This window comes from Piliocolobus tephrosceles, chromosome 5 (genome assembly GCF_002776525.5).
Source record: "Piliocolobus tephrosceles isolate RC106 chromosome 5, ASM277652v3, whole genome shotgun sequence".
Lineage (NCBI taxonomy): Eukaryota > Metazoa > Chordata > Mammalia > Primates > Cercopithecidae > Piliocolobus > Piliocolobus tephrosceles.
In genome coordinates this window covers 139,971,635-139,997,528 of record NC_045438.1, presented here as the reverse complement: position 1 = coordinate 139,997,528, position 25,894 = coordinate 139,971,635, and the positions used below count along the sequence as shown (strand labels likewise).

The 25,894-nt window shown below is 44.3% G+C and overlaps 3 non-coding genes across 3 annotated transcripts; 1 reads left to right on the top strand and 2 right to left on the bottom strand.

The window, feature by feature from the left end:
• Positions 1-1,342: 1,342 nt before the first annotated feature.
• On the top strand, positions 1,343-1,415 carry TRNAF-GAA. The gene has a single exon. It is a non-coding gene; the product is annotated as a tRNA-Phe (tRNA).
• A 15,230-nt stretch (positions 1,416-16,645) lies between these two features.
• On the bottom strand, positions 16,646-16,717 carry TRNAA-UGC. Its single transcript has one exon. It is a non-coding gene; the product is annotated as a tRNA-Ala (tRNA).
• A 952-nt stretch (positions 16,718-17,669) lies between these two features.
• TRNAF-GAA lies at positions 17,670-17,742 on the bottom strand. Its single transcript has one exon. It is a non-coding gene; the product is annotated as a tRNA-Phe (tRNA).
• Positions 17,743-25,894: the final 8,152 nt, after the last annotated feature.

Sequence of the window (25,894 nt, the reverse complement as noted above, 5' to 3'; positions counted from 1 at the left end):
ATGACTTGTAAATGCTGCAGCATATAGCACGTTGGAATTTCTTAGGTTTTAAAACTAATAACTTCCTGAGTTTAAGACTTTAAATAAGGACGGGCCCAGTGGCTCACGCCTGAAATCCCAGCATTTTGAGAGGCCGAGGCAGGTGGAACACCTGAGGTCAGGAGGTCGACCCCAGCCTGACCAACATGACGAAACCTTATCTCTACCAAAAATACAAAAATTAGCCCGACATGGTTGCGGGGACCTATAATCTCAGCTTACTCGGGAGGCTGAGACATGAGAACAGCTTGAACTCGGGAGGCAGAGGTTGCAGTGAGCCGAGATCGTGCCGTTGCACTCCAGCCTGAGCGACAGAGCAAGACTCCTTCCAAGAACTTTAAATAATTTATGTAATGACAGCACTTCATGGAATACTTCAGTGGAACATACAAAGGAGAGAGTGATACAAACATGTACATTACCTTTATCAGACTTTCAAAAAACTCCAAAAATTGGAGATATGTACGCTTCTGGGATTGGCGGGCAAGTGTTGTATAAGGGAGTGGTAATTAGGCAGAACTCAAAAGATACCGGTTGAAACCCGGGGTTGAACCAGGGACCTTTAAGGTCTGGTCAGTCTAACGCTCTCCCAAATGAGCTATTTCAGCTACTCTAAGCCCACACCCTTAGTCATTTTTTCAAAATATAAAAACCGTCATTTGTAGAGTGAGTGTATTTTCTAATGCCTAATTCTGTTTTGTTCAATATCAATACAAAAATTAGCCAGGAGTGGTGGCGCGCGCCTGTAATCCCAGCTACTAGGTAGGCTGAGGCAGGAGAATTGCTTGAACCCGGGAGGTGGCGGTTGCAGTAAGCCGAGATCACGCCTCTGCACTCCAGCCTGGGCGATGGCGGGAGATAGTCCAAAAAAAAAAAAAAGACAAGAAAAGAAAGAAGGCTCTCTTATGTCCTCCAGTACATTCTATCTCTTCCTTAGAGTTTTTAAAATTGTGTTCTGCACTCTGGTGCATAACAACTCTTTTCTGTTGTTGTTTTCGAGACAGGGTCCCGCTCTGTTGCCTAGGCTGGAGTGCAGTGGTGCAATCTCGGCTCGCTGCAACCTCTACCTCCCCGGCTCAATCGATCCTCCCACTTCAACCGAGGGAGAGGGAGTCTCGCTCTGTCGCCCAGGCTGGAGTACAACGGTGCAGAGTAGCTGGGATTACAGGCGCGCGCCACCACCCCTGGCTAATTTTTGTATTGATATTGAACAAAAAAGAATTAGGCGTTAGAAAATACACTCACTTTACAAATGACGGTTTTTATATTTTGAAGAAAGAACTAAAGGGGTGTCTACGGAGTAGCCGAAATAGCTCAGTTGGGAGAGCGTTAGACTGAAGATCTAAAGGTCCCTGGTTCGATCCCGGGTTTCGGCAGTTTCTTTTGTTGTTGTTCTGCCTAATTATCACTCCCTTATACAACACTTGCACGCCAATCTCAGAAATGTATATCTCAGTATAAGAAATTCTTTCGTTAAGTCAAAAGTGGAAAAACATTGGACTTCTCTGCTTAGACAGACAAACAAATTCAGAGGTTTACAGAATTTCAGAAACAACCCTCTCTGGAATGAGGAAATTGTTGAGGCCGACGATGACTGGCAAACTGAATTTTAATAAAACCCTTTCTATGTCTTAACAGTTTTCAAACTCAGTCTTCTATTCTGAGAGTCGAGGCTTTTTATTTTTAGCCAAAATATGGTGGGAGGGTCAATTAGGATATGTTTTTCGATGATTTCCTCAAAAAAAGTTTTATATTCCCTTACAGACTTTTTCTTCCCTTGTAAGGTCTGAGCCTTCTCAGACAGGAAACATTCCTCTACTCTCGGTTTATCCCCGTCACGCATCTCTCGCCAGCTGGGCGCAGCCTCAGCCTATGCTGCAAAAATGTTTAAAGCTGAGCATATAGAGAAGGAAAAAAAGAAAGTGATGTGGAAATTAAAATAGCAGCTACATATGAATCACAACATAATGTTTAAAATGTGTGTAAACGGGTCTAGGAGTGCGCTGCACTATTGTGAAAAGTTCGTTCTGAAAACTGGGCGCAGTGGCTCACACCTATAATCCCAACACTTTGGGAGGCCGAGGCGGACGCATCACTTGAGATGAGGAGTTGGAGACTAACCTGGTGAAAATGGTGAAACTCAGTCCCTACTAAAAATACAAAAATTAGCCGGGCGTGGTGGCGGGTTCCTGTAATCTCAGCTAATCGGGAGACTGAGGCAGGAGAATCTCTTGATCCCAGGAGGTAGAGGTTGCAGTGAACCGAGATCGCGCCACTGCACTCTAACCTGGGCGACAGAGCGACACTCAGTCTCAAAAAAAAAAAAAAAAAAAAGTAAACAGGAGATGCCGAGCAGCTTGTGGGGAGAGGGAAGAGGCGGGGTGCCGTGAAGTGGAGGAAGAAAAGGACAAAAGGGAGAGGGATAGAGGGCAAGGAAAAGCATCCTCAAGATTATTAGGACTTGGACGAACTGGATGGTAGAGTGAGTCTAAACGCCACATCTCTCCGTCGCTTCCTCTGGATATGAGGGAAGAGAGGTTCCTTTTTGTCTGTAGGGAGGGAGGCTCGACCAGGAAAGGGACTTGGTTCGTTTCGCCCAGGCTGTCACTGCTTCAAAAGCCCCTCACCGCTCTTTCCGTTGCTGGACAGACCAGCTGAGCTCATTGGGTACGCACGTAAGGTCGCATTTTGATTTTTGGTTCAGGAAATGCTGATACTGGAGCTTCTGAGGGAGTTGCAGTGATTTCCAGATTTCCTGCGTGCCTGTGTGGAATGTTAGAAGCTGAATCTACCGGCAGCTTCGAGACTAAGCATGACGGTGGAAACATCTAATTTTATTAGCTTTTGCCTGAAATGCAAAAGATGAGAAAGAAAGTTCCCGTTTGTTTGCTGCACATATTTCTCTTAAAAGCCTATGGAAAGCCAACTTTCTCCCTGAAGAAACTCCTCCTGGCATTTGCAAGGAACTCCTTTACTCCTCTTGTCCAACTCTTTTCTCAAAAGGACTCTGCAGAGCCGGACAGCGGCTGCGGAAAGGCTAAGTTGCGGTACAATCCGTGTTAACTACGTGTGCAGCCACCGTTTCCTTAGTCCTATTACTGAAGGAAATAATGTATACAGTGGTCCATTTCCAAGACAAAGTGCCTTGAATCGGCTTAGGTCAGCAAAGTACAGAAGAAATCGGATATACTAGGCCCCTGCTTGGATAGCGGATGCCTGCTTGTTGCCTCCCGCCTCTTTCCTCCCCCTTCCCTCCGATCCTTAGTTGCTCTCACCCAAACGAAAACAGTTTAGTCTAAGACATAAGGTTACTAGTCCGCAAAATAGCTCACTTTGTCTGTTCTTATCAGCCTGCCCAGCTACTTAGATCATAAGTCAAATACTTAAAGAACCCCTAAGCTAACCAGGATTGCAATGGATTGTGGGCTGCAACAAAATGCAGCAAGACAACCCTAAAAAATAAACACCTAAAGCCCTTGCCTAACAATCAATAGGCAAACTCCGAGAAAATTGTAACCCCATAGCAGTCAGCCTATGAGGAACCGGGGGAGGGACTTGCGCACTAGGGGATAAATTGCTTGTTGAAACTTCTGGGTGTGCCTGCACGCCCGACACCCGATCTTGATCTCGCAAGACCGTCATTAAAAGTCTCACTTTCGCTGTTCTCCGGGTCTCTGAGTCCATTCTTTGGGTTTGGATGTTTGAGTTTATTTCTCACATTACAGCTGCAGAGGTGGTACAGGTGAATCCCTCTCAAGTGGAGTGAGTTAACCTCAAAATTGACTTTAGGGATGGCTTGTGATCGCCTGGTAGATGGTAGACGGTTACAGCGTTTAGAAAGTGAGCAAAAGAGATGATGCATACAGAAGCCCCACTGGGTTGCTTGGCTTCTGCAAATGGAGAAAGAGGCTGCTTTTCTGCTTTCTAGGTGTTCAGTAACTTAATTTTTAATCCTTTGAAGAAATAGAGCTGAAAATAAAAGGAGATTTTCTTTTAACAAAACAGTGTCAAGATGCTTGCCAAGTATCCCCCTGTGAATTTCTGCTTAGCACTGTGATATCAGAATTAGAAATTGTGCAAAGAGTTCTAATCTGGAGTTACGGGTTGTTCAGTAGCTAAGAAGGAAGTTATTCCTGGAAAGTAAGTACAGTGAGATAGAAAAGGATCCATTGGGATTGGGAGAATAAAAGCTCATTATTTTTATTTATTTAAAAAACAAAAACAAACAAAAAAACAGCTTTTACCCTAGAGGGATCTTGGACTCTGGAGTTCAGAGAGCTTGACATTTCAGACCAGAAACTTCCTTAAAGAACCCAGAGAAGTAATTTTCTCCCTGCCAAATTTCAGCTGAGGTGATTTTTTCCTCATTTGTCATTGTATTGGTTATTTGTCGTTATGTTTGTAGCTAAATAGTTTGGATTAAGTTTCAGAGTTTGTGGGTCTCTAACAGAAAAAGTGACCACCAGCACATCACCAGCAATCATCAACCGCCGGCAGTGGAATCTTTTGGTGAAAACTTGCAGGACTTTTGCAACCTGGGTGAGGAAGCAGTTAGAAGAAAGTAAGAAACACAGAAGAACGTGAGCCTTAACCTTCTGATCTGAAATCAGACTTAGGTCACAGAATTCCATGGTGTCTGAAAATTTCATTTAAGCTGGAAATCGGCTGGATGGCAAGGAATACTACTTGCTTCTATAGTACGTGATCCACGTTAGTGATTTGTGGAACTACTTAGGTGGATAATCCTAAGAAACAAATAACTGTAAGTGAATGAACACGAATTACCTCCCTGTATGAGAGAGAAATGCAGAGGCCAACACAATTCACCTTGAATAGGTGGGGAATATCATGGAGAACTTCCTACAGTTGCTTATAGGAAAAAAAAGGGTGGAAATACTAGAAATTGAACCCAGGACCTCATGCATGCTAATCAGGTGCTTTATCCCTGAGCTATACCCCCTCATGAGACCAGGAGCTTGGGAAAATGCTTTGGTGATCACTGTTGTCTGAGTCTGTGCTCTATGTCATCATGACAATCACTGTATGTCTCCAATTCCACTGTTCATGAATTCTCGACACTAAGTTCGCGCTCTCTCTCGGGCATGGCTACACCAGGAGACAGATATCTTAGTGGTAAAAAGAAAGGCATTGTTCCTGATTTGTGGTCAGTCCAAGATCAACTTACCCCAAAGTGGTCTCCCCATCATATTAGACTTTCTGGCGCATACTTCCATTCTATCCCTTGAGTGACTCCCGGCACACAACATTCTCTTTCAAATTTTCTGATTATAACTTCTTTTCTTTTGACTCTAGGGAGCATGTTAGTGTTTCACATCGTCAAAAAATAAAACTCAGATGTGTGTGTGAAAATACCCTAAAATTCAATACAAATAGAGGCAAATTAACTGCATTTCAAAAGAATCACATAACCACATTGAAGCAGAAAGAACTGATCTAAAAAATATGGTTTACACAGATTGTTGTTCTAATTGTAAGATCAAAAAGAACACCAAACAAATCTTAAACTCTATGTATCAGGATTATTTTTTAAAGAGTGAAGGCTGTAGTAATTCTGATATTTTGTGTGAATTTTAGGATTGGGAAACCGAGTGTCTGTGTTGGAACCAGACTCTCACTGTGGGAGAAGAAGGAAGGTAAAGAATAGTCCTGTTGATCCTGATGGGAATTAGAGGCATCAGTATGAAATTGTACATATGAAATTGTAAAATTTCACCACAGATCTATCTGCTAACTGGGCCTAGGAGAAAGGATACCTCAGAAGCAATGAGCACAGATAACTCTGTACCTTGATTTTCAAAAACCGTTACCTACTAAAAGGAACCAGAGATACTAACAGAAATTAGCAATTAGTGTCAACTACACTGACTCCAGGACTGTGCCAGGGAAACTACAAGATGAACCTAACATATCTTGCTATGCCAGAATGTAGGTGCTCAGAAATGATGGGGGTAATTTAAAAGGACACAGAAGCCAGCTTGAAGGGAATCTCACTGGCCAAATCTGACACACTTTGAGCATCAGTGATGACAGTAACTGATGATCAATCTTGGGAACTTAAACAAATAAATATGGAAGATGGGATGATTTTCCTTACAGAGGTTTGACAAATGATGTGAAAGTGAGAACAAAATTTAAAAATCCCCATTTAAACAACACAATCAGAATGATGACAGATGCAGGCAAAATTTGTGAGTCAATGTTAAAGAATAGGTAAAATTTTGATGAGGATCAGGATATTTATGTAGTCTCAGAGTATTTCCCTTATTAATTACAATGGAAAATGATAATTTTTCAGGGAAGAAACAGTAATTACAAACTTAAAATCAAATGATCAAGCTAATGCCAGTCAGCTCATGCCTCTTGGTGTGAGAGAGGATGATAATGTGATTTCTGTGACGTTTCTCCCCATTTCCATAGCCTGATGTTATCTTATCATGACTAGTACAGGTTAAGAAACGTTGAACAAAACCACTGGAAAAACTCTTCAAAAACATGTTGGTGTTGTGAAAGACAAGAAGATTAAGAAACTGTTCCATATTAAAGGGCACTAAAGAGTCAAGACAGCTAGATTCATATGTGATTCAGAAATAGATCCTAGCTTGGGAGAGAAATTTCTATGAAAGTTTTTATTGGTACAATTAGATAATTTTTAATGGACTTTATATTAGAGTATATTAACTTTTATAAATGTTAAATTTACTGAACTTGATAATTGTGCTGTGTTAAGGAATTGACTTTGTTCTTAAGAAATACACATTGAAGTATTTAAGAATAAAAATACATAATGTCTGAAAATCATTATCAAATAACTTAGAGAAATAATCTGTGTCTGATATATATATGTATATACACTATACGATACATGCATATGATATGTATTCCAGCGTTGTTGATTGGTTATTGAGGAAAATCTGAAATTATTCCAAGATTTGAACAATATATGCTTCTCAGATGGTTCCCATTTCATTTTAAATGTTGCTAGGCAGAGACAAAGATACAAATTTCTCAATTTGTATTAGAACGTAGAAGGTGTTTTATTCTATTTTCCTTGTCACATTCCTTGCTTGTGAGTCAATCAACTAAAGACATCTGAAATAATTTCTTTCTCAGAGTCAGGAGGTGATGAGGGGCTGCTGCGGTAGGGAAAGAAATGGTGAAGTTGTTCTTTTTTGGAGAAAAGAAGCAAAAAGAGAGAGGAGAAAAAGAGAAAGAATGGAAGGAAGGGAAGGAGGAAAAGAAACAGTGAAGTTAACAAACAGAACTCCCTTCCCTCTTTATTAGTCTTCAGGAAAGGTAGGGTTGGAAACTATAACATCCCTGGAAACCATTTAAATAGGGCCATCAGTAGGGCAGAAATTTTGATTAATGCCTTGAAAATAAAACCAGAAGTGATTAGATGGACAGGAAACAGCAGAGAAAATGGCTACTCTTTCACTACAGTTAAAATGTCTTAGACATCTGTGAACTATTTGTCTTCTTCCGAGAGAAGGGACACTTTTTTAGATACTAAAAAAGAATTGTTTGGCACTTCATGGCAGCAAGATGTTTGATGTTTACTGACATTTCCAGACATCCATGCATGATTTTTATTTAGCTACTTTAAAAGAAGGATGAGTTCGGCCGGGCATGGTGGCTTACGCCTGTAATCCCAGCACTTTGGGAGGCTGAGGGGGGCAGACCACAAGGTCAGAAGATCGAGACCATCCTGGCTAACACGGTGAAACCCTGTCTCTACTAAAAATACAAAAAAAGTAGCCGGGTTTGGTGGTGGGCATCTGTAGTCCCAGCCACTCGGGAGGCTGAGGTAGGAGAATCGCGTGAACCCGGAAGGCGGAGCTTACGGTAAGCCCAGATCACACCACTGCACTCCAGCCTGGGCGACAGAGCGAGACTCCGTCTCAAAAAAAAAAAAAAAAGAGGGATGAGTTAAAACACACACACACACACACACACACAACACACAAAAACATGAGCCAGGCGTGGTGGCTTGCATCTATAGTCCCAGCTACAGCTACTCAGGAGGCTGAGGAGGAGGCAGGAAAACAGCTTGAGGTCAAAAGTTGAAAGCCCCAGTGCTCTATGATTGCCCTGGTGAATAGCCACTGCACTCCAGTCTGGTCAACAAAACAAGATCCCGTCTATTTTTTTTTTTTTTTTTTTTTTTGAGGCAGAGTCTTGCTCTGTGGCCCAGGCTGGAGTGCAGTGGCCGGATCTCAGCTCACTGCAAGCTCCACCTCCTGGGTTTACGCCATTCTCCTGCCTCAGCCTCCTGAGTAGCTGGGACTACAGGCGCCCGCCACCTCGCCCGGCTAGTTTTTTGTATTTTTTTTTAGTAGAGACGGGGTTTCACAGGGTTAGCCAGGATGGTCTCGATCTCCTGACCTCGTGATCCGCCGGTCTCGGCCTCCCAAAGTGCTGGGATTACAGGCTTGAGCCACCGCGCCCGGCGATCCCGTCTATTAAAAATAGAAAGAAAATAAAGGAAGACAGAAAAGAAAGGAAGGAGGAAAGAAGGAAGGAGCGAGAAAGAGAAAGGAAGTAAAGAGAGAGAGGGCAAAAGGAAAAAAGAAATGGAGGGAGGGAGAGATTGACAGGATAGATTAGAAAACGTAATCCAACTATACACCGTCTAAAAGAAACGCATTTCAAATATAATTATACAAGCAGTCTGAAATTAAGGGGATAAAAATATATTACATGCAAACGTTAATGAAAAGAAAGCAAAAGTGACTATATTAATATAAACTTCAGAACAAAGAAAATCCACCAAGAAGGCATAACAATCCTAAATATGTATACACCAAACAGCAGAGCTGCAACATATGTAACGAAAAAAAAAAAAAGGACCGGGCGCGGTGGGTCACGCCTGTAATCCCAGCACTTTGGGAGGCCGAGGCGGGAGGATCACAAGGTCTGGAGATCGAGACAATCCTGACCAATATGGTGAAACCCCATTTCTACTAAAAATGCAAAAATAAAATAAAATAAAGCTGGGCGTGGTGGTGCACACCTGTAGTCCCAGCTACTCGGGAGGCTGAGGCAGGAGAATCGCTTGAATCTGGGAGGCAGAGGTTGCAGTAAGCCGAGATCATGCCGCTGTACTCCAGCCTGGGCAACAAAGTGAGACTCCGTCTCAATAAATTTAAAACAAAACAAAACAAACAAACAAAAAAACAAAAACAAAAACAAAAACAAAAAAAACAGGCAGGGCGCAGTGGCTCAGGCCTGTAATCTCAGCATTTTGGGAGGCCGAGGTGGGCAGATCACCTGAGGCCAGGAGTTGGAAACCAGCCTAGCCAACATGGTGACACCGTCTATACCAAAAATACAAACATTAGCCAGGCATGGTGGCGGGGTGGTGTGCGCCTGCAGTCCCAGCTACTAGGGAGGCTGAGGCTCCAGAACTGCTTGAACCTGGGAGGCGGAGGTTGCAGTGAGCTGAGGTGGTGCCACTACACTCCAGCCTGGGTGATAGAGTGAGACTTTGACTCATAAATAAATAAATAAATAAATAAGCGTAATACATAAATATTTTTTAAAAAAGAAAAAATGATAGAACTAAAAAAACTGACAAATTCAGTTACATTGGAGACTTCACTTCCTTCATAATAAAAGAACAAATAAACTGAAAATCTGCAAGGATATTGAAGAACCCCAAATCATCTTCAGCCAGCATAATTCAGCCACCATGTATAGAACAGTCCACACAAGAAAAGCAGAACACACATTCATTTCAAATTCATACAGAACATAGATCAAGGTAGAACATATCTTGGGCCTCAACAAATTTAAAAGAAGTGACTGATATGGTATGATCCCTAACCACAATGAAATCAAACTAAAAATCAGTCACAGAAAGACAACAAAAATATCCAAACACTTGGAAAATGAAAAACACACTACTAAACAGTCCATAGGACAAAGAGAAAGCCTTAGTAGAGATCAAAAAAAAAAAAAAATAACCTGAACAAAAATGAAAACACAACGTATCAAAATGTCCAAGACAACTTAAAGGAGCTCTGAGAGAGAAATTTACAGCACTACTTGTATACATTAGAAAAGAAAAAAGTCAGCGCGGTTGCTCACGCCTGTAATCCCAGCACTTTGGGAGGCCGAGGCGTGTGGATTAGGAGGTCAGGAGTTGGAGACTAACCTGTCCAAAAAAAAAAGAAAAACGTATCAAATCAGTCCTCTAAGCTCTTACTTGAAGAACTCAGGTGGGGAAAAGGGCAAAATAACCCAAAGCAAATAGGAGAAAGCAAATGAGCAGAAATAAATGGAACTGAACACACACAAAAAATGGAAAAACAAGCAAAAAGTTAGTTTTTTTAAAAGATCAACAAAAGAAGTCCTCTCGGAGGACTGAGAATTTTTAAGAAGAGAGATGACACAAATGACAATATCAATAATAAAAAGTGGAGTATATCACTACAGACTCTGCTGACATCAAAAGGGTAAAGGAATACTATGAACAACACTTTACACATAAATTTGAAAACTTAGATGAGATGAACTAATTCCTTGAAAATCACTAACTACCACAACTCCCTCAATATGAAATATATTTTTCTACAACCTTGTAACTACTAAGGGAATTAAATTTGTGATATAAAAACTTAAAAAAAAAAAACCCAGACACTTCAGTTTCAAGAAAGTTTCACTGTATAATTCACCCCCCAACCCCACCCCCCAGAAGGTGTCTTGCTGTGTTGCCCAGGCTGGAGTGCAGTGGTGCAATCTCGGCTCATGGCTCACTGCAACCTCCACCTCCTGGGTTCAAGCGATTCTCCTGCCTCAGCCTCCCAAGTAGCTGGGATTACAGGCACGTGCCACCACGCCCAGCTAATTTTTGTATTTTTAGTAGAGACTGGGTTTCACCATGTCGACCAGGCAGGTTTCCAACTCCTGGCCTCAGGCGATCCACCCGCCTCGGCCTCTCAAAGTGCTGGGATTGCAGGCATGAGCCACCGCGCCCGACCAATGTAGGCATATTTTAAAAGGATACATGACGGGCCGGGCACGGTGGCTCATGCCTGTAATCCCAGCACTTTGGGAGGACGAGGCGGGCGGATCACGAAGTCAGAATATCGAGACCATCCTGCCTAGCACGGTGAAATTCCGTCTCTACTAAAAATACTACAACTTAGCCGGGCGTAGTGCCGGGCGCCTGTAGTCCCAGCTACTAGGGAGGCTGAGGTAGGAGAATGGCGTGAACTCAGGAGGTGGAGCTTGCAGTGAGCCGAGATCGCCCCACTGCACTCCAGCCTGGGCGACAGAGCCAGATTCCGTCTTAAAAAAAAAAAAGAAAAAGAAAAAGGATACATGACCTGGGGATATTTTGAGTATTGATGTTAATTAATTTTTAAAGAACATCCAGGCATGGTGGCTCAGGCCTCTAATCCCAACACTGTGGGAGGCTGAGGCAGGCTGATAGCTTGAGCTCAGGAGGCTCAGGAGTTTGAGACCAGTTTGGGCAACAAGGCAAAATCCAGTGCCTACAAAAAATACAAAAATCAGCTGGGTATGGGGGCAGCCTGCAGTCCCAGCTACTGGGGAGGCTAAAGGGAGAGTCCCTTGAACATAGAGGCAGAGGCTGCAGTAGGCCGAGATCGCGGCACTGCGCTCCACCCTGGGTGACAGAGTGAAACCCTGTTTCAAAAATAAAATAATAATAATAATAATAATAATAATAATAATAATAATAATAATAATATTTCAATCCATTGGATAAAAAAGATTGAGTCATTACTAGTAGTAAATAAATTACTGAAGAGGAAAGCGGGGGGACAGGGGACATGTTACTGCACCATGGTATACCAACTAATAAATGTGGAAGAAATGATAAATTTAAAATATCGTGATACCAATACAGTAATGATTGATTAAGGCAAAATTCATCGATCAACCCATAAAACTATGAGTAAAACTTTGATGAAGAATGGAATATTTGCATGTCCTCAAATATTTCCTTACAGATTACATACTAGTTACATGGGGAGGAAATTATGACTTTACATTTAGTTAACATCACCAAAAATGGGGGGAAAAATCCTTATGCGATGTACTAAAAACACAACATATCTTATGTTATATTCTCGCCAAAGGTACATAACCTGAATCTAATCCTGAGGAAACATCAGAAAACTCAAACTAAAGAACATTCTACTGACAACTGGCTTGAATTCTTCAAAACCAATGTGATAAAATACAAAAGAAAGGTTGGGAAACCACTTCAGATCAAAGGATACTAAAGAAACAAGAAAAGATATGTTGGAATTCCGGGTGAAATTTAGATATAGAGTGTATATTAAATAATAGTTTTGTATTAATGTTTAATTTTCTGAGTTTGAAAATTAACTGTGGTTTACAAGAGAATGTTCTTTTTCGTAGGAAGTACACATTGAATTACCAGAGATAAAAATACATGATACACGCAAACTATAAAAAACCGATTGGGAAAAATAATGTGTGTGTGTTCATATTTGTAGAAATAGATAAAGAAAGAAGAATCAATGTAAAATATTTGAAATTGCTAAATCTATGTAACGAGTGTATGGTAGTTCTTTGTATTACTTTTACAACTTTTCTGTAGGCTTGAAATACTTTCAAACTAAAACTTTTTTTAACTTCTCACTTTTTACATATTCTTCTGCCTTCGAGGGCTGTCACACGGAGAGTAAAGTAGGTGGATACAAAAACAGAAGGGTCAGTACCGCCTGGGGGGATTTAGGTCCAGGTGAGGAGGTGAGAAAGTGGAAATCTCAGCTCTTAGAAATGAAAACCCAGGAGCATGGGTCGCTGACCGTCCTTACCCTCGCCAGCCCCTGGGCCGGCACCGTGGCTGAAACTCAGCATGGATTTCATCTTGGGGACACTGTGGCTCCAGTTCTGAGACTCAAAAAACCACGGAAGGAGAGGAGAACGAGGACCACCTGCGAAAAGAGCGCGAGGAGGGAAACAGGGACGCGTTGGGGTGCGCACCTGCGGCGGCGGCGGCAAAGGCGGAGGAGGAGCGAAGAGGACGAGCGCCTGAGGCTGCCAGAGGATCTGGGCAGCCCGGGTGCCCATCTCCACTGCGTTTCTTCGGTGTCCGCGATAAGCGAGAGGGCTCATTCCCAGTAGGAGAAGTGAACTGAAAACACTTTCCCGCAAGATCTCTCTCGTTTTGCTTAAGGTAGTCGCGGCGTTGAGAATGCCTCGTAGCTCCTTTACTGGCTCGGACACTGGGGATCACGGGTACTCTTGAGTTTTCGTACAGGCGGGTGTACTGGTGGCTTCCGAGGAAACGACAGAGAAGCCGCCTATTTCCCATCCCTACTGTTCGCGAGGGGGAGAGTGTTGAACCAGGAAGAGACCCTCTTGCTTAAGCCCCTTGTTATAGGTAGGAGAGTGTGTTCTGTTTCCGTCTTTGAGAGAGAGAGAAAGAGAGAGAATAGCTTCTTGAGCTTGGAATATGCCGTGAAAAACAAGAAAGGTCAGGGAGCCTCAGTATATTTTAAACTTAAATTGGTTTTCAGAAGCACTTCTACCTTGTTCCTAAGGAATTCAGGGTGTCCAGATTTCAACCTACCTAGCAGTGCGAAGCTCTATGAATCGAATAACCTAGGCTTTCTTCCACATCAGCAAGCCTCTGAAATTTAGGTTTCTTCCTGGAGAATATCACCCACACGTTGGCAGTGGGCTCCTACATTGCCTACACCCAACTCTTGGAAGCAAGAAGAGTGGGGAAAGTCAAGGTCACCACACAAAAGAGTATCCCTACAGGAGATAAGTGGAAATAAAGCGCTGGCTTAGGTGTGGAAAGGAAGAGACAAATGTGAAAACGCAGAAGGTGAACAGAGAACATCTTCCAAGGAGGAAGAGGAACAGTCTGCTAACAACAAGGAATTCTCTACTTAATGCTGCGAAGATATTTTAATTACATTTTATGCATTAGACTGCGCTTTTTTGTTCGTTTTTGTTTTTGATGGAGTCTCGTTGTGTGTGCAGTGGCGCGATCTCGGCTCACTGTAATCTCCGCTTCCCGGGTTCAAAGGATTCTCCTGCCTCAGCTTCCCCGTAGCTGGAACTACAGGCGCAGCCACCATGCCCAGCTAATTTTTTATTCTCCTGCCTCCACCTCCCTGGCCACCATGCCCAGCTAATTTTTGTATTTTTGGTAGAGACGGTTTTCACCATGTTGGCCAGGATGGTCTTAATCTCTTGACTTCGTGATTCACCCGACTTGGCCTCCCAAAGTGCTGGGACTACAGGCGTGAGCCACCGCCCCCAGCCACATAGACTGGGTTTTAACAACTTGATCTTAGATCAGAACATTGGCCGAATTGGTGGGAGCTGGAGAGACAGGAGGGTGAATCCCAACCCTGAGGATGGAGAAAGAGTGATTACAGTGTCTTCCTTAGAGCTTAGAAACTTCCAAGCCAGGGTTTCAAATTGAAAGGCCAAAATAGCTCGAGAGGGCTCCAGGTATTTTGGCTGGAAATAGTCTTCTGGCTCTAAAGAACCCCTGTGAGTTCTTCTACAGGAAAATCAAAGGCTCTTATGTGTGATCTCCAGTCATCTAAAATATTGAAGGTCTCAAAGAGACAACAAACTCACTCTCATCCCTGATGTAAGGCAAATATAAACCTCACTGGCTTTCCTATGTGGTCTGAGTTTTTTATTGAAAATAGGCAGGGAACCCCGGGAGCAACTCTTTCTCCTTAGCAAACATCTGGCCCTGGGACCTCCTTCTGAAACTTCTAGAGCAGTGCTTCTCAAACTTTAGCATCAGAGTCACTTGAGGGTTTATCCAACAAGGGCAGCTGGGCCCCACTCTTTTCAATTCTGATTCTGTAGAATCTGAGGTTGGGCCTGGAATTTGGCATTCCACTGGAAGCACCCTAATCCCTCACCCCTTGCTCTCCTGTGCAGCATCCTTTGTGGCAAACATGACACTGTTTCCTTAAAGTGCCTCGAGAACCAGTAGATAGCAGGGGAGAAAAGCAAGAAATGAAAAGAAAATATATGGCATGTCTTCATTACCTCTCCAGAAAATGCATCTTAAAACAAACATGTGATTGGTCTGGGGGCACACAGCCAATCCTCAGCTAAGCAGGTTTCACAAGACAGTATCCCTCCTGGAAGCTGGTTATGGATATTTTTACCTGATGAAAGAATCAAGAAGTAAGGACATCCCAGCCTGATAGAGTGTTAGACTGGTGGATGGTGACAAACATCATACTCTGTTGCCTCTCAAAGATGCTTTGATTCAACAGCAAACCTATACACAGAGGACAGCAATTTTGAAACATACAGCATTGGAAACCTCTAAAAGGTATCATCAGTGGATAGGATTTCCTGGGAGTTCCCTGGTCATACAATGCAGATGTGATGGGATTGATGAGAAAGAACAAAAAAAATTTTGTTTTGTTTTGTTTTGTTTTTACCTGAGGAAGTGCTCAACATATCTGCAATCCACTCACCTTTTACTCTGCATCTATTTTCCACTGTGACAGAAAAACTTTTCCTACTTTTTCATGTGAGTCCTCCGTTGGCCGTTAACAGAGGTTTCCAGGCAATGTTTTATTTTAACGAGGAAATGGAATGGCTGAAGAAATACAGGAAAATGAATCAATTGTATGGAATATCAGTACGGAATGTTGATCCATATTGGTTTCTGCTCCTCGTATGTGGAACGCTTCTAATTCCCCGACAGTCTTCGTTCGGTCATCCAGCATCCTTCCACTCCCATCTCAAGCGGCTGGAGAGCCACAGCAGTCCTTGTCTCAGTATTGGATCACACTTGTGGCTGTGCTCTCTGCGCAGGTTGACAGGGAGAGACTATAGGAGAAATCAGTGGATAGATGCTTTCGCTCTGTTCTTTGGCCCAGAAAACAAAACTAATGTAAAAAAAAGATGATGCTGGGAGCGGTGGCTCACGCCTGTAATCCTAGCATTTTGGGAAACTGTGGCGGGTGGATCACCTGAGGTCTGGAGTTCGAGACCAGTGTGGCCAACATGGTGTAACCCCGTCTCTACTAAAAATGCAAAAATTACCCAGGCATGATGGCACGCGCCTGTAATCCCAGTTGCTGAGGCAGCAGAATCGCTGGAACTCGGGAGGCAGAGGTTGCAGTGAGCGGAAGATCGCGCCACTGCACTCCAGCCTGGGCTACAGAGAGAGACTCCGTTTCAAAAAAAAAAAAAAAAAAAAAAAACAGGGCCGCGGGGCGTTTTTCTCCCTTCTTCTTCTTTGTCTTTCCTTCTCTTTAATCATAGCAGAATATGAGAGCGAATGTGAACCGCCGGTGGATGTGCACGCTTTTGTTTGGGTTCAAGAGACCCTATTGGGATCCCATTCTTTCTTCCTCATTTCGTTTTCACCTTCCTTCGGCCGTCGCAATCGCCTTCCGTGATGTCGAAGCTCACAGCATAGAGATTGGTTATAAATGGAGGCAACCCATTGGGTTACGTCTTTACTGTCTACATGTGCAGAAATAGGATAGAAAAAGGTGCAGAGGCAGAAGTCTGTGTTGCTTGAGAATTCGGAGTCTAATGCTGTTTGAGAATTAGGTTTGAGCACTGCCATAGCAAAACCAATGTTTGGAGGTGCTGGGGATCGAACCCGGGGCCTCATACATGCAAAGCATGCGCTCTACCACTGAGCTACACCCCCTTCCTGAAATATCTTTTTGTAATAATTTTCAGGAGGTAATAATTTTCAGGAGGTAGCTTTCTTTTTCTGAGTATTATGGAGCGTCTGCAGCTGCTGTGAGTAGAAGATCCTCAGTACTAACAGGGGATATAAATTATTTAGAATACTGTATACGACATGAAATGGAAGGCGCCTGTAATCCCAGCTACTAAAGCAGGAGAATCCTTGAACCTGGGAGGCAGAGGTTGCAGTGAGCCGAGATCGCGCCACTGCACTCCAGCCTGGGCGTCAGAGGAAAACTCAAAAAAAACAAAAAAAAAAAAAAAACAAAAAAAAAAAAACAAAAAAAACACACACACACACACACACAAAAAATCACTTCCTAGGTTTAAGACTTTAAATAATTTATTTAATGTCAGCGCTTCATGGAAGACTTCAGTGGAATATGAAACCAAAGGAGAGAGTGATGCATATATACATGCATATATATATGTATATACACACACATATGTGTGTGTGTGTGTGTGTGTGTGTATTACCTTTATCGGATTTTCAACAGCAAAAAATTGGAGTTCTATACACCCTTCTGGGATTGGCATGCAAGTGTTGTATAAGGGTTGTATTAGCCGGGTGCTGTGGCTAACGCCTGTAATCCCAGCCCTTTGGGAGGCCGAGGCTGGGGGATCACCTGAGGTCGGGAGTTTGAGACCAGCGTGACCAACATGGAGAAAGTCCGTCTGTACTAAAAATACAAAATTAGCCAGGTGTGGTGGTGCCTGCCTGTAATCCCAGCTACTCGGGAGGCTGAGGCAGGAGAATAGCTTGAACCCAGGAGGCAGAGGTGGCAGTGAGCCGAGTTCGTTCCATTGCACTCCATCCTGCGCAACAAGAGTAAAACTCCGAGAAAAATAAATAAATAAATAAATAAAAATAAGTGTTCTATTAGGCAAAACTAAAACTGAAAAAAGAAACCTGCCGAAACCCAGGATTGAACCAGGGACCTTTAGATCTTCAGTCTAACGCTCTCCCAACTGAGCTATTTCAGCTGCTCTGAATCTGGTCTTTTAGCTCTTTCTTCAAAATATAAAAACTGTCATTCATAGGGTCAGTATATCTTCCAGTTCTGTTGTCTTCAATATCCCTTGTCATTCACTCACCCCTTCACCCCCAAAATATAGATTCTGCTCCAATTTATGTCTGAAAATAGGACCCAATTTTAAGGACAATGAATGGGTTAGCAAAAGCTGGGGAAAGAAAAGACAAAGGTGAAGAATAGAGCAAAGCAATGAGGAGAGAACCATTTCTCTTACTGTCTCCTGTCTCTGAAGAGGAGGAGGAAGAAAAAGTTGAAAAACAACAGGAATAAAGTCAGTGGCAAGACCCGCCAGTGCCACTGATGACCAGGCCTGAGGTTAAAAGATTAACCCCCTACTCTAACCACATGTGCTCTCAATCTCTCACGACCCTTTCACGTGGAACCCCTTGGAGTTGTAAGCCCTTAAAAGGGCCAGGAACTCCGTCTTTGGGGAGCTCGGCTCTTAAAACTAGTCTGCCAACGCTCCCGGCGGAATAAAAACCTCTTCCTTCTTTAATCCGGTGTCTGAGGAGTTTTGTCTGTGACTCGTCCTGCTACATTTGTTGGTTCACTGACCGGGAATCGAGGTGATTAACACGCGGTCGAGGCAGCCCTTTAGGCCACTTAGGCCTGCCCTGTGGAACATCCCTGCGGGGTACTCTGGCCAGCTTGAGCGACGGGGATCCTGAGAGCGCTCCCGGGTAGGCAACTGCCCCGGTGGAAGGCCCCATAGAGGATCAACACAGTGGCTGAACATGGGGAAGGAACTGGCCCTTTTAAGTCTGGACATCTGAAACGTGGTAAGACTAGTCTTTGGAACTTGCCCACTCCATCTGAGTGGATCACCAGATCACCCACGGCTTGCCTGAGCCAGCACTTTGGCTTTGACTTGACTTGAATTGCTTGATACTTTGGATTTGGTTTTGACCTGGCTTGGATTTCTGGATACTCTGATTTTGGTTTTGATTCTGGTTTGGTGTAAACTAAAAGAGTGTGTGTGTGTGACCTTTTTACGTGTTCTTTGTTCTGTGGTGTGCGTGTGGTGTGAGTGTGGTGTTTTGTCTCATGGAAACATGGGTCAGACACAAAGCCCACTCCGCTAGGAACTATGTTGCAAAATTTCAAGGAAGGATTTAGTGGAGACTATGCGGTTACTGTGACACCAGGAAAACTTAGAACTTCATGTGAAATCGATTGGCCAACATTAGAAGTGGGTTGGCCATAAGAAGGAAGTTTGGACAGGTCCCTTTGTTTCTAAAGTATGGCACAAGGTAACTGGTAAGGCAGGATACTCAGACCAGTTCCCATACATAGATACTTGGTTACAGCTGGTGCTAGACCCCCCATGGTGGCTAAGAGGGCAGGCAGCAGCTGTCCTAGTAGCAAAGGGACAGATAGCCAAGGAAGGATCCCGCTCCACCTGCCAAAGGAAATCAACTCCTGAAGCTTTGTTTGACCCAACATCAGAAGATCCATTGCAGGAGATGGCACCAGTGATCCCAGTGGTGCCCTCCCCTTACCAGGGAGAGAGGCTCCCCACTCTTGAGCCCACAGTGCTTGACCCTCCGCAAGACATACATATCCCTAGGCCACCCAGAGTAGACAAGAGAGGAGGTGAAGACTTGGCAGAAACCCCTCCCTTGGCAGCTGGTTTACTACCCAAAACTGGGATACAAATGCCCCTGAAAGAGCAGCAGTATACTGGGATAGATGAGGACGGTCACATGATGGAGAGGCATGTTTTTGTGTACCAGCCCTTCACCTCTGCCGACCTTCTCAACTGGTACCCTGTCTTATACTGAAAAGTCATAAGCTCTAATTGATTTGCTCCAAACTATTATCCAGACCCACAACCCCACCTGGGCTGATTGCTACCAGTTGCTTATGCTCCTCTTTAACACAGATGAAAGGCGGAGAGTGCTCCAAGCAGCAACTAAGTGGCTGATTACCAAAACCCCCAAGAGTATGTAAAGACCTAGTTACCAGGAACCAACTGACCCCAGTGGGACCCAAATGAAAGAGAGGATGTGGAAAGGCTAAACCGATACAGGGAAGCTCTCTTGGAAGGATTAAAGAGGGGAGCCCAGAAGGCCACAAACATTAACAAAGTCTCTGAGGTCATTCAGGGAATAGAAGAAAATCCAGCACAATTCTACCAGAGACTGTGTGAGGCCCATCGTATGTATACTCCCTTTGATCCCGATAGCCCTGAAAATCAGCACATGATTAACATGGCTTTAGTTAGTCAAAGCGCAGAAGACATTAGAGGAAAACTTCAGAAACAGGCTGGGTTTGCAGGGATGAATACATCACAGTTATTAGAAATAGCTAACCAGGTGTTAGTAAACAGGGATGCAGTAAGCCATAAGGAAAACTGCAAAGAGGATGAATGTCAGGCCCGGCGAAATGCTGACCTGTTAGCTACAGCAATCAGAGGGGTCTCCTCAAAGAGGCAAGGGAAGGGGGGGCCTGGGAAAGAAACTCAGCCTGGCTGTCAGAGTTTGCAGCATAACCGGTGTGCTTATTGTAAAGAAATAGGACATTGGAAGAACAAATGCCCTCAGCTAAAAGGAAAACAAGGTGACTCAGAGCAGGAGGCCCCAGACAAGGAGGAAGGGGCCCTGCTCAACCTGGCAGAAGGGTTATTGGTCTGAGGGGGACCGGGCTCAAGTGCCCCCAAAGAGCCTATGGTCAGAATGACAGTCGAGGGTAAAGACATTGATTTTCTTGTTGATACCGGTGCTGAACATTTGGTAGTAACTGCCCCATTCACCCCATTTTCCAAAAAGACTACTGACAATCGGAGCCACAGGGATTTCAGCAAAGCAAGCTTGCTGCTTGCGCCAGACTTGTACTGTAGGAGGACATAAAGTGATTCATCAGTTTTTGTACATGCCTGACTGTCCCTTGCTCTTGTTGGGAAGGGACTTGCTTAACAAGCTGAGAGCCACCATCTCTTTTACAGAACACGGCTATTTGTTGCTAAAGTTACCTGGAACAGGAGTCATTATGACCCTTACGGTCCCCCGAGAGGAGGAATGGAGACTTTTCTTAACTGAGCCAGGCCAAGATACAAGACCAGCTATAGCTATGCAGTGGCCAAAAATGTGGTCACAAGACAACCCTCCAGTGTTGGCAGTCAACCAAGCCCCTGTACTTATGGAATTTAAGCCTGGGGCCCAGCCAGTTAGGCAAAAATAGTACCCGGTCCCAAGAGAAGCTCTTGAAGGTATCCAGGTCCATCTCAAGCACCTAAGAACCTTTGGAATTATAGTTCCTTGTCAGTCTCCATGGAACACTCCCCTCCTGCCTGTTCCCAAGCCAGGGACCAAGGACTACAGGCCGGTACAGGATTTGCATTTAGTTAATCAAGCTACAGTGACTTCACATCCAACAGTACCTAACCCATACACATTGTTGGGGTTGCTGCCAGCTGAGGACAGCTGGTTCACCTGCTTGGACCTGAAAGATGCTTTCTTTAGCATCAGATTAGCCCTTGAGAGTGAGAAACTGTTTGCCTTTCAGTGGGAAGATCCAGAGTCAGGTGTCACTGACGCAGTACACTTGGACCCAGCTGCCCCAAGGGTTCAAGAACTCCCCCACCATCTTTGGGGAGGCATTGGCTCGAGGCCTCCAGAAGTTTCCCACCAGAGACCTAGGCTGCATGTTGCTCCAGTACGTTGATGACCTTCTGCTGGGACACCCCACGGCAGTCGGGTGCGCCAAGGAAACGGATGCCCTACTCCAGCACCTGGAAGACTGTGGGTATCAGGTGTCCAAGAAAAAAGCTCAGATCTGCTGACAGCAGGTACATTACTTGGGATTTACTATCTGACAGGGGGAGCGCAGCCTGGGATCAGAAAGAAAACAGGTCATTTGCAATCTACCCGAGCCTAAGACCAGAAGGCAGGTGAGAAATTCTTAGGAGCTGTAAGGTTTTGCAGAGTGTGGATCCCAAACTTGCAGTATTAGCCAAGCCTTCATATGAGGTCACAAAGAGGGGGGACTGGGAAACTTTTGAATAGGGATCCCAACAACAGCAAGCCTTTCATGAGTTAAAGGAAAAACTTATGTCAGCCCCAGCCCTGGGGCTACCCAATCTGACAAAGCCTTTTACATTGTATGTGTCAGAGAGAGAAAAGATGGCAGTTGGAGTTTTAACCCAAACTGTGGGGCCCTGGCCGAGGCTGGTGGCCTACCTCACCAAACAACTAGATGGGGTTTCTAAAGGATGGCCCCCACGTTTGAGGGCCTTGGCAGCAACTGCCCTGCTAGTACAAGAAGTAGATAAACTCACTCTTGGGCAAAACCTGAACATAAACACCCTCTATGCTGTGGTGACTTTAATGAATACTAAAGGACATCATTGGCTAACAAATGCTAGACTCACCAAGTACCAAAGTTTGCTCTGTGAAAATCCCCGTATAACTATTGAAATTTGTAACACCCTGAACCCTGCCACCTTACTCCCGGTATCAAGAGAGCCCTGTCGAGCATGACTGTGTAGAAGTGTTGGACTCAGTTTATTCTAGCAGACCTGACCTCCGGGACCAGCCTTGGGCATCAGTAGACTGGGAACTATACATGGATGGGAGCAGCTTTGTCAACCCACAAGGAGAGAGATATGCAGGGTATGCAGTGGTAACCCTGGACACTGTTGTTGAAGCCAGATCGTTGCCCCAGGGCACTTCAGCTCAGAAAGCTGAACTCATTGCTTTAATTCGGGCCTTAGAACTCAGTGAAGGTAAGACTGTAAACATTTACACTGATTCTCAGTATGTCTTTTTAACCCTTCAAGTGCATGGAGCATTATATAAAGAAAAGGGCCTATTGAACTGTGGGGGAAAGGACATAAAATATCAACAAGAAATCTTGCAATTATTAGAAGCAGTACGGAAACCCCACAAGGTGGCAGTTATTTATTGCAGAGGACACCAGCAAGCTTCCATCTTGGTGGGTTTGGGGAATTCCTGTGCTGAATCAGAGGCTCGAAAAGCAGCATCTGCCCCCTTCCGGGCATCAGTCACAGCCCCTCTGCTCCCTCAAGCACCTGATTTTGTACCTACTTATTCTAAAGAAGAAAAGGACTTTCTCCAGGCAGAGGGAGGGCAAGTGATGGAGGAAAGACGGATTTGGTTACCAGATGGGAGAGTAGCTGTGCCAACAGCTGCTAGGAGCTGCAGTTGTACTGGCTGTGCATGAAACCACCCATCTAGGTCAGGAGTCACTTGAAAAGTTGTTAGGCCGACATTTCTGCATCTTGCATTTGTCAGCCCTTGCCAAAATGGTGACACAGCAGTGTGTTACCTGCCGACAGCACAATGCAGGCAAGATCCAGCCGTTCCGTCCGGCATACAAGCTTATAGAGGAACCCCCTTTGAAGATCGCCAGGTGGAATTCACAGAGATGCCAAAGTGTGGAGGTAACAAGTATTTACTAGTTCTTGTGTGTACCTACTCTGGATGTGTGGAGGCTTATCCAACACGAACTGCGAAAGCTCATGAAGTAACCCATGTGCTTCTTTGAGATCTTATTCCTAAATTTGGACTCCCCTTATGGATTGGCTCAGACAACGGGCCAGCATTTGTGGTTGACTTGGTACAGAAGATGGCAAAGGTATTGGGGATCACATGGAAACTGCATGCCACCTACTGGCCTCAAAGTTCCAGAAAGGTGGAACGGATGAATCGGACTATCAAAAGTAGTTTAGGGAAAGTGTGTCAGGAAGCAAGATTAAAATGGATACAGGCTCTCCCTATGGTATTATTTAAAATTAGATGTACCCCTTCTAAAAGAACACGATATTCCCCTTATGAAATATTATATCATAGGTCCCCTTCCATACTGTGGGGACTTCTAGGCACTCCCTGAGAGTTAGGTGAAGTTGAGTTACAGCGACAGCTACAGGCTTTAGGAAAAATTACACACACAATCTCAGCCTGGGTAAATGAGAGACACCCTGTTAGCTTTTTCTCCCCAGTTCACCCTTTCTCCCCAGGTGATCGAGTGTGGATCAAGGACTGGAACATAGCCTCTTTGTGCCCACAGTGGAAAGGACCCCAGACTGTCGTCCTGACCACTCCCACTGCTATGAAGGTAGAGGGAATCCCAGCCTGGATCCACCACAGCTGTGTAAAACCTGCAGCACCTGAAACCTGGGAGGCAAGACCAAAGCTGGACAACCATTGCAGAGTGACTCTGAAGTAGATGATAAGCCCTGCTCCAGTCACACCCGGAAGCTGACTGGTCCACGCATGGCCGAAGCGTGAGGAAGTTCATCATGGGATTCATTTTTCTTAAATTTTGGACTTGTACAGTAAGGACTTCAACTGACCTTCCTCAGACTGAGATAGGGCAAAAAGTTGAAACAGTCTTTTTGTTTAAAAGGGACTTGTGTGTATAATGCCACCCAGTGCAAGGTATGCAGCCCAGGAAGTGACCAGACTGATGTGTGCTATAACCCATTAGAACTACTTGATCCCCATTGGAAAAAGGAGAGTATGTAACTCTAGAAGTCAATGGAACTGGACTGGCAGGAAGACCTGGGTAGTGAAGATGAGAGTGAGAACTCCCACTAGTGAGTGAGGTTCTCAAAGGGGGGAATGAGGAGAGAAACCATTTCTCTTACTGTCACCTGTCTCTGAAGAGGAGAAGGAAGGAAAAGTTGAAAAACAACAGGAATTAAGTTAGTGGCAAGACCAGCCAGTGCCGTTGATGACCAGGCCTGAAGTTAAAAGATTAACCCCCTACTCTTTCCACATGTGCTTTCAATCTATCACGACCCTTTCATGTGGAACTCCTTGGAGTTGTAAGCCCTTAAAAGGGCCAGGAACTCTGTCTTCGGGGAGCTCGGCTCTTAAGAGCATCTGCCGATGCTCCTGGCCAAATAAAAACCTCTTCTTTCTTTAATCCGGTGTCTGAGGAGTTTTGTCTGTGGCTCATCCTGCTACAGCAAGAACATGTTCCCCAACATGGTCACTGCTCAGAATACCAAGGGAATTCAACAGAAAAATTTCTAGGCTTTTCAAAACCTTTTCTCTTCTCTGGGCTCTTGTTTTTCTGTCTTACTCTTCAACGATATGGCAAAAAGGAACAAAGGATTATTGGGCATGTCAATGTGATGGTGGGTTTATAGCTTCCGACTAAAGAAATCCTGAGCAAGACAATTCATTTTTGCTATTCCCTTCCTGTCACTCATCTCAGGCTGACACATCCACCTTAGGTGGTACTGAGACCCAGGGAGTGGAAATGGAAAGTATAATATGTTTATTTTAGTGTGACCATGCAAAATATGTTTTTAAAAGGAGAAAAGTACAGAATGGTGAGAATTGTGAAAAACAGATGAACGTGTATGCTTTTGAACCCTGTGCAAGGCAAGGACACACTACCACTAAGCTACACCTCTCTCACTACAGAAACATCGTGAAGATCTTTTTTGATGCTTTAGCCATATTTCTGAGAGGTCTTCAAAAATATGGTAAGTTGGCCAGATAGAAAATCCACTGTCTCATATCTCAGTATTTCTTACCCCTAAACTATATCCCCTAAAGCTGCTAGGAGAAATGTAAGAGAATCACAGACTAAATCACACTGTTTCTGCTTCTAGAACATTTCATCCCATCAGTTTATTCTGAGGTTTTTCTCTCCAGCACACTGCCTGGGGGCATTTTCTCCCACAGCCAACAGGTAAGATGTCCAGATGGAACTTTCTCTGGGGTCTTCAACTGGTCTGTGTCCATTTCTTCTCTTTCATCTGCTTGCAAAGTTTTTCAAGCCCCATCCTCTTTAAGAAAAGATGAGGCTGGGCGTGGTGACTCACACCTGTAATCCCAGCACTTTGGGAGGCCAAGGCGGTCGGATCACAAGGTCAGGAGATCAAGACCATCCTGGCTAACATGGTGTAAACCCCATCTCTACTAAAAATACAAAAAATTAGCTGGGCACAGTGGCATGCACCTGTAGTCCCAGCTACTCGGGAGGCTGAGGCAGGAGAATGGTGTGAAACCGGGAGGTGGAGCTTGCAGTGAGCCAAGATCATGCCACTGCACTCCAGCCTGGGTGACAGAGCAAGACTCTGTCTCAGAAAAAAAAAAAAAAAAAAAAAAAAAGATAATGAGCCACAG